This window comes from Sorex fumeus, unplaced genomic scaffold, assembly GCF_029834395.1.
Source record: "Sorex fumeus unplaced genomic scaffold, SorFum_2.1 ptg000008l, whole genome shotgun sequence".
In the NCBI taxonomy this organism is placed as follows: Eukaryota; Metazoa; Chordata; class Mammalia; order Eulipotyphla; family Soricidae; genus Sorex; species Sorex fumeus.
In genome coordinates this window covers 74,203,756-74,211,432 of record NW_026606065.1, presented here as the reverse complement: position 1 = coordinate 74,211,432, position 7,677 = coordinate 74,203,756, and the positions used below count along the sequence as shown (strand labels likewise).

The window sequence follows — 7,677 nt, the reverse complement described above, 5'->3', positions numbered from 1 at the left end:
AAAAGATTTTAAAAAAATTGAAATCTGCATGTCATCCTTGAGCAGGAACCATGCTAATCTTCTCTGTATCGTTCCAATTTTATTAGAGGTGCTGCTGAAGCGACCACCCAGCCATGTGACCCCAAAACTAAAGAAAAAAAATGTATGACCAGGGCTGGAGAAAAGACTACCACGATTAGGATTCATATTTTGCATTTGGCTGACTGAGGTAAGCATCAGTCTCTTGCACTGAACCAAACTGTAAATTACTGAAGTGGCCCCGGTCCCTCTGAGCAATACTTAGAAGGTTCCCTGCTCACAGTGATTCAATAAATAAATAAAAAAAATTAAAAAAAAAAGTTTCCCTGGCCAACATCACACAATTGGTATTGTGCATGTATTGTACATACTTGACAGTATGGCATAGTTCTCCTTCATTTTGTGTTACTAAAATGGCAGCATGCTCTAACCAAGGTGTCTGATCTTAGCCTACATCAGGAACTGCTTCATTGTTTCACAGCAACAGAATAAACACTGTACAAATACCTCATTACTCTCGTTAGTTTCCATGGATAGGCATTCGGTTGACTTATACTCTCGGTATTTATAAAAATCTGCTATCATGAATTCTCTTGGATTTGTAATATTTCATATCTTTGTCAGGATATCTGTAGAATAAATTTCTCAAAGGGTATGCAAATTTGGAATTTTAATGAGGTATTACAAAATTGCCCTTTGGAAAGGTTATGCCGATTTATGCTCCGACTGGCAATGTGTAATGGTGGTTACAATTTCCTCACGCATTTCACAAAAACGTGTTATCAGACTTACTGACCTTTGCACTGAATTAATTCTGACTTTAGTTCTGGCTGCTTGAGAAATCTTAATTACAGAAAGTTTTATGAGTTGGTTTTTTTCCTTTTCAACACATCTTTTCTTAACTAGAGGAAGTTTCTGTTATTTTCATCCTAGGACCAAGATTCATATAGCTGTTCTACTGCTGAGACCTCAAGTTGAGGATGGTATCAGTACTTTCTTAATCATTTTCATAAAGCCAATTAAATCTGTGTAAAGATGTATATGCATGTATCTGAGTATCTAAAGAAGTGATTGCAAGGACGCAATGGTAGTTATTGCTGCATAAGAGAGTTGATAAATAAGCTTAAGGGGATACCTTAGCTTTCTGTATTGGGATTTTTACTGAATACATCTCATACCTTAATAACTTTAAAAACTCTTTTTGGGGGGATGGGGACATCACTCAGCAATATTCAGGGGTTACTTCTGGCTCTGTACTCGGGTTGGTGGTGCTTGGGGGGGCCGTATATGATACTGGGGATAGAACCCAAATTGGCAGTGTGCAAGGCAAATGCCCTACCATCTGAACTATCCCTCAGTCCAAGACTCTTTGCCAAGCTCTCAAGTCTGTAACACTGTAGTAGTTTGTTCGGGCTGCCATAACAGAACACCTGAAATCTCGATGACTCCAACAAGAGAAGTTTCTTTTCTCATTTCTGGAGGCTTCATATACGAAATCAAGGAGTCAGTGGGTGGATTTCTTCTCTTTGATCTCTTCTGTTTGCCCTGCCACCTTCTTGCCATGACCTCACCTGGTCTTTTGTTTGGGCCCACACCTGATGGTGCTTGAGGGCTTCGATGGGTGATGCTCATGGAACCATATGCAGGGGTGCCGGGGCTCAAGCCCGAGCTTCCCTAATGCCAGACATATCCTCTGTCCACTGAGCTCTAGTTCCAGCCTCTCATCTGGTCTTTTCACTGTGAATCCTACTATGGATCCTCTCTTTCTCTAGTCTAATCTCTTTTGGTCATATCTGGCACAGCTAAGGGGCTACTCCCTGCTCTGTGCTTGGAGCAACATGTAGACCTGGTTTAAGTAGGCAAAAGATGAGCTCAGCCTTTTACAGTCATCTCCCAGCCCAATTTTGTATCAGACATTTCTGCCTCAGAGTGCTCAGAAGGCACAAGGGACAACTTTTACATACCCATGTGTACTATTCAGTTTGATGCCAGGGCCTGGCTGTGCAGTGCTGCTGAGGCCCTGTGGATCCAGGGGCTGTTAGGGCATCTCAGCGATGTACCCAGTATTACTCACAAGTCTTCAGGGAGACACCTGGAGTAGTATTTGGGAGGACATTTTATATGGTCCTATACTAGCCCACACCTCCATCCTGGTCTCAGTGCTATTTTCTTTTCCCTATTGATTCTTCATAAGAACACTGGGTTAGGGCCAGCCATAATTAATTTAAAAAATTTAATTTCCTTTAAAAGTCCCATATCCTGCTTGCCTTGCATGCAATTAACCTGGGCTCTATCCTTAGCACTGCATATGGTCCCATATGGCCCCCACAAGGAGTAATCCTTGGGCACAGGGCAAGAAGTCCAGAGCATTGACAGGTTTGCCCCAAACCAAAATAAACTAAAATTTGAAGTGTTTTGTCTAATGTAAGTTTGGTCCTCCCACACGTTTTTACTTTACAACTTAGCTGTACGATTGCTTTTCAGCCTTCTACTTAGGGCTTTGTATTAATTGTAGTGTTTCAAGAGTGTTTTATTTTTTTCCCACTCCCAGCTCTGATCTGGGTTGGAGAGTGGGGAGAGGTAGGAGGATTCTTCTGTCTGAGATCTTTGGCTTCTGTCTTTTTAATTAAAATGCATCTTGGAATTCTAGTAGGGTTATTTATTTTTGCATTTTGGGTCACACCCAGATATGCACAGGGGTCACTCCTAGCCTTGCACTCAGAAATTACTCCTGGCAGTGATGCAGTGATCAGGGGACCATATTTGGGATGCTGGGAATTGAACCTGGGTTGGCCGTGTGCAATGTAAATGCCCTACCCGCTGTACTATCACTCCAGCCCCCTATTAGGGTTTATTTGGTTTGAAACTCTTTAAACTTTTTGAATCTGGGTATATGATGCCATCTCCAGATAAGAGGTTCTCAGCAATAATCTTTTGTATTGAAAAGTCTTCCCCATTCTCTTTCCTCTTACTGAAATTCTATAATTTGTTCATTGTTTCTTTTGAAATTACCCTGTAGGTCCCTGATGTTTGATTTCCTTTTTCCTTATCTGTTATTTGGATGGTTTCATGTGTCATGTACTCAGTACAGTGATTTGTTCCTCAACTTTCACGATTGTTATTTTGTGCATCCACTGTGGGTTTTTTTTTTTTTTACTTTTTTGGGTCAGACCTGGCAATGCACAGGGGTTACTTACTCCTGGCTCATGCACTCAGGAATTACTCTTGGTGGTGCTCAAGGGACCATATGGGATGCTGGGAATCGAAATCGGGTCGGCTGCATGCAAGGCAAACGCCCTACCTGCTGTGCTATTGCTCCAGCTCCACATCCAATGTGCTCTTTAGTTCAGCGTTTTCTAGACTTTCTCTTTGTTCACTGGAGTTCTTTAGTTCAGTGGACAGCCTTACTAAAGTCACTTTGCATTCTCATCGAGCAGGTCAGAGAGCTTTTGTGTGCTTGGAGTGCTTCCTGGGCTTTCATCTTCATGTTAAAGCAAAGTGAGTTTCTTTACTTCATCGAGTCTGGTGCAATAAGAGTGGTGATGACGAGGGTCTATGACTTTGTGCAGGTCTGGGGGAATCAGTATGCAGTTCTGTTAGCAGATCCCTTCTTCCCCCCCCACCCCCCCAACCCCCGCCCCATTTTCAGGAAAGTGCTGATGCATTTGGCCATTTGGCTAGATCAGCTGACTGCCAGTGCTGCCACCTAGCGTCCACACCTGCAAGCACCTGACCGCAGCTGTGTCCTTCCAGACTGGCCCCAAGCAGGCATGCTATTCTTTGGGGTGTCGGAATTTACCACTTCCAGCTATCAGTCAGGTACTAGCTGTACTGGGAAATACCCACTTGACGTTCCCAAGACTGATTTTGGTCTGGCCTAAGTCAGGGATCCAATCAGAAGGAAGCTCCATTTCCTTCTCACTTTCAGGAGGTTGGTGTGTACTGGGCAGCCAAATGCGGAAAAAGGGGTGGCATAGGGCTTGCTTGACAGTTAACATCCACACCCCAACCACGCCTTCACTCTCATCCTCAGTCAAGTGGTCGTTAAACATGCTGCCAGATTGAGGGTATGGTGGATTATAAGCTCCAACCCTGGACCTCTAGCTTGGAGCTTCCGTTTCTTTCTCATCCCCAATCTGCTGGTGTGGCTGCAGCCAGATACCATGGGAATGGGACACTATGGGGGAAGAAAATGGGGGGGGGGGGGGGAATCTATGCTTTGTTGATAATTCTCGATCTGTGGCTTCAAGAGCCCAGCTGTCCAGTAGTGGAATCCTGGTGTTCAAATGCTGGTACATTGATCTGGTGTTCAACCAGACTGTGGCACTGATGTGGCGCTCAAGTGCCTTGCATTCCTTCTTCCCTCCCTGAGGATGTGCGCTCTACTCCACTGCTCAAGATGTCCTCTGGGTGGCATTCTATAAAAAATTTTTCGTCGAGCTTGACTTTCTTCCCTTCGCCTAGGGATGGCACCTCTCATTTCACTCCCCACTCCACTATCCTGGTCCTGCCTTCTTCAAGAAAGGAATTTTTCATTTTACTAACATTTTTGTATCTTCCGAGTAGCATTTTCTTTGCTTCAGGGCCACATTCGGTGTTGCTTCAGCATTACTCCGGGGTCTGTGCTTAGAGGACCAGGCAGTGCCAGAAACTGAATCCAGACCCCCTCCACACGACACATGTGTTCCAGACCAGAGAGCTCTCTGGCCCTGAGCGACCCTTCAGATGAGTGACCAGATGAATAAATTATGGGGTCAGGTCAAGATGGTTGAAATAGGGTTGATAGTTGAAAAAGTCTGTATTTCCATCCAACTGCTCTCACAGCAAAAACTGATACCAAGTCTTGGAATAAGTCACACAGAAGACATCTGAAACCCTCCTGCACATGCCCCACAGCAAGAAACAGGAGTGCACCGGACAGATTGGGAGACAGAGGAACAACTTGCCAAGAAACTACAACATAGATTAAGAAGAGATTTCTCAGGTGTGAAACTGCAATCTGAGAGACAGATTATGCACATACCTGGCAGCTCAATCATAAAATCATATACATACTTACAGCACTGGAACTGGATGTAAGAAACCAGGGGGTATAAATAGGTTAGTCACCAATAGGCACCATCTTACTGAGACACTACATTGGATGTCACTTCCACAGTTACAGACCCCGAGGGCAAATTCCTTGGGTGAGTTCCACCCACCCCAAACTAATAACTGGAGGCTGAGACACTTGACTGCTTAAGCCTGCAGAACCAGATATCCCAGTTGATAACAGACTACTAGCAAGTCACAAGTTACAGTCAGAATGCACACACAAACTTCCCCAAACAGTTTACAAGGGGGTCCCACTGCCAGCTTTCAGGGCCAGCTCTGAATGGCACGCACTGAGGCTCCAGGCTTCTTTCTCTTCAGGACCCCCTTAACCCCCACCCCAATTCCCAAGCACACCCAGGTCTATGGCCATGGCAGCCTGGGGAACACCGGGCACTGGAGACTTTGAACCCTGGTTTCCACTGGCCCTCTAGGTCTTGGTAAACAGCTACTTCTGGGCATTTGTGATCTAAAACCCCAGGTTGCTCCTCAGTATATAAGAACGTGGCTCAGAGCTGCCAATGAGCCTTGTGGATGCATCCTTAGCTATCCTTCAGGTCTGCTCAACGTTGGTGCCCAATGTGCCTGGGAGCTTTTTAAGTCCACTTAATTTCTGGTATCCACTTTCCGAGCCTGATGAAACTTGGTGCCCCCGTGGGACTAGAAATCTTACACCCCAGTTCAGAATTGGCAGACAGCTGCCACTGGGCAGGTGTGACACTTGGGCCTACTCCAGTTGGTGCCTAGATACCCCAAGCACAAACTATTGAAGTCTAGGTTGCAGGCCAGACTTGCATAAGCACTAATATACACTGTCAGGTCTGCGAGGCTTTGAAGGCTTCAGTTCTGCCTGTCTTACTGTAACGAAGACAGTGAGTTTTGATTTAAAATTCAGGTGATGTGGGGTTGGAGAGACAGTGTCAGGTAGGGCATTACATTCTATGCAGCCCACCTGGGTTCAAGCCCCAGCACCACATATGGTCCCCTGAGTGCTGCCAAGAATGAATTCTGAGCACAGAGCCAGGAATTAGGCCACCATCACAGCTGAGTGTGGTCTCTTTTTCCCTCCAAACAGAAAACTTAGGTGATGGGATCAGAGAGACTACAAGGGTAAACTGCTTGCCTTGCATGTGGCCACCCTGGTTCTATCCCAGCACCTCAAGTCCCCTGAACACAGCCACTGGTCACTCCTGACACAGAGCAGGAATAGTCTCTGAGCTCTGCCTGAAGTTGTAAAAAAAAAATAAAATAAAATAAAAATGAGAGGTGAATGGGGTGGGAGAAGTCATAGAGGAGTTAAGACACTTGCATGTGGCACTACTAGTTTGATTCTCGGTACCATAAGGAGTGACTCCTGAGCAGAGCAACGAACAGCCCTAACAATGCAGGGTGTGCTCTCCCCACCAAAAGCCCCCAAATAAAAATAAAAGAGATAGCACAGGGGATTAAAGTGCAACATAATGTTAGACATGAAATCTTAAAATGCATTGATGATAACATTGACAATGCTTCAGAATACTGGCTTCAGGAATGTCTTTAGGGATTCCATTGTGACATCAAGGAAAACAAAAGCAAAACTAAACAAATGGTTCTATATCAATTTAAAAAGCTTCTAAACAGTAAAAAACTATCAATAAAAAAACAACCCTGAAACTAAAAGGCTAATCTCCTACAGGACAGGAGAAAATATTTATACTTTTTTACTTCCAACAATATGAAAGCCACACAGCCCTGCACCTGGCTGTCCTCACCAGGCCCCTTGGAGGAGGGGATGGGTTGAGTTTCCCTCCCTTCCTGGAGCAGAGCCCCAGCAACTGAAGACCTCCGGAACCCAGCCAAGCCATGCTCAAGATCACTCTTCACACGCTCGGAAGAGCCTCATGCATGAAGGAACCGGCAGAGGAACCCAGGTGTGCGGGACCTGGGGCTGAGATCTCCAAGCCTGCTCAGATTGGGACTGGGTTCCTCCACCCAGATCCCCCCATCTTCCAGTGGCTAAACAGTTACACCCACCAACTGGATGTGGTGCTGTGTAATCCTATCAATGGCCAAGATCCAGGACTATAAAACAAAGTTCCTGGAAGCACGTGGCCACATTTATGGCCGCACAGCCTTTTATTGTCTAGTTCTCACTTTTGGAGAACCCGGCAGGCTACTGAGAGTATCCTGCCCACACACCAGAGTCTGACAACCTCCCTGTGGCATATCCAATATGCCAAATCCCAGTAACAATGATGGGTCTCATTCCCCGACCCTGAAAGAGCCTTCAATATGGCACTTGCTAAAATCTCAGGGCTAGGACGAACGGAGACGTTACTGGTGCCTGCTCGAGGAAATCGATGAACAATGGGATGACAGTAATACCATGATACTTTCAACAAAGACTGATAACCAAGATACATAGATATTTTACAAAACTCATCAACCACCAACAGAAAAAAATAGGGAAAGAGCTGAAGACACACTCAATTGGTCCAACAGGCACAGGAGAAACTACTTAACATTTGTTCTCAGGGGAATGCCATTTAAAATAACATTAGACTTGTGAAAGTGGGACATACCAAAAAG

At 45.1% G+C, this 7,677-nt stretch overlaps 1 non-coding gene across 1 annotated transcript; it reads right to left on the bottom strand.

Moving 5' to 3' along the window:
- On the bottom strand, positions 1-107 carry LOC130019477 (U6 spliceosomal RNA). Its single transcript, XR_008791805.1, has one exon. It is a non-coding gene; the product is annotated as a U6 spliceosomal RNA (small nuclear RNA).
- Positions 108-7,677: the final 7,570 nt, after the last annotated feature.